The 1,184-nt window shown below is 43.2% G+C and overlaps 2 non-coding genes across 2 annotated transcripts; both read right to left on the bottom strand.

Moving 5' to 3' along the window:
- Positions 1-377: 377 nt before the first annotated feature.
- On the bottom strand, positions 378-496 carry LOC129114449 (5S ribosomal RNA). The gene has a single exon (XR_008532494.1). It is a non-coding gene; the product is annotated as a 5S ribosomal RNA (ribosomal RNA).
- Positions 497-873: 377 nt separating this feature from the next.
- On the bottom strand, positions 874-993 carry LOC129114450 (5S ribosomal RNA). The gene has a single exon (XR_008532495.1). It is a non-coding gene; the product is annotated as a 5S ribosomal RNA (ribosomal RNA).
- Between the last annotated feature and the right edge of the window lie 191 nt (positions 994-1,184).

The following is a 1,184-nucleotide window of genomic DNA, read 5'->3' as shown; positions in this document are numbered from 1 at the left end:
TATTGCGCCTACCAAAGGGCCTTTTAAAGATACTATATCACCACGCTTTGCTCTTTCGTCTATACAGGGAGCGCCTGCAGATTGCCAGACACACTCACAGCTTTTAAATGTCAAATCAGAATGTACAAAGTGGCTATAAGGATCACAAATGTAGTGCAGTAAAAAGATTAATATTTACTGTTGAAATGTAGAATACGTTAGCATAAAATTGAAAAGAAAATGATCGATGAGCTTAGGAATGATGAAAGCCATCATTTAACTGGATTTGTGTCATTTCTATACCGGCAAGTCATGATCTAGCTATTTCCTTCCCACCCTGTCGGTGTCCACTGAAAAAGCAGCAGCGCCCTCTGCTTTTTGTAAAGAGGAGTGAAAAAAGCTTACAGCACCTGGTATTCCCAGGCGGTCTCCCATCCAAGTACTGACCAGGCCCGACCCTGCTTAGCTTCCGAGATCAGACGAGATCGGGCGTGTTCTGGGTGGTATGGCCGTAAGCAAATATTGCGCCTGCAAAGGGCCTTTTAAAGATACTATATCACCACGCGTTGCTCTTTCGTCTATACAGGGAGCGCCTGCAGATTGCCAGACACACTCACAGCTTTTAAATGTCAAATCAGAATGTACAAAGTGGCTATAAGGATCACAAATGTAGTGCAGTAAAAAGATTAATATTTACTGTTGAAATGTAGAATACGTTAGCATAAAATTGAAAAGAAAATGATCGATGAGCTTAGGAATGACGAAAGCCATCATTTAACTGGATTTGTGTCATTTCTATACCGGCAAGTCATGATCTAGCTATTTCCTTCCCACCCTGTCGGTGTCCACTGAAAAAGCAGCAGCGCCCTCTGCTTTTGTAAAGAGGAGTGAAAAAGCTTACAGCACCTGGTATTCCCAGGCGGTCTCCCCATCCAAGTACTGACCAGGCCCGACCCTGCTTAGCTTCCGAGATCAGACGAGATCGGGCGTGTTCAGGGTGGTATGGCCATAACCAAATATTGCGCCTACCAAAGGGCCTTTAAAGATACTATATCACCACGCTTTGCTCTTTCGTCTATACAGGGAGCGCCTGCAGATTGCCAGACACACTCACAGCTTTTAAATGTCAAATCAGAATGTACAAAGTGGCTATAAGGATCACAAATGTAGTGCAGTAAAAAGATTAATAATTACTGTTGAAATGT

Source organism: Anoplopoma fimbria, unplaced genomic scaffold, assembly GCF_027596085.1.
Source record: "Anoplopoma fimbria isolate UVic2021 breed Golden Eagle Sablefish unplaced genomic scaffold, Afim_UVic_2022 Un_contig_4201_pilon_pilon, whole genome shotgun sequence".
Taxonomy (NCBI): Eukaryota; Metazoa; Chordata; class Actinopteri; order Perciformes; family Anoplopomatidae; genus Anoplopoma; species Anoplopoma fimbria.
Note: the sequence above shows the minus strand (reverse complement) of the source record. Positions and strands in the feature narration are given on the sequence as shown.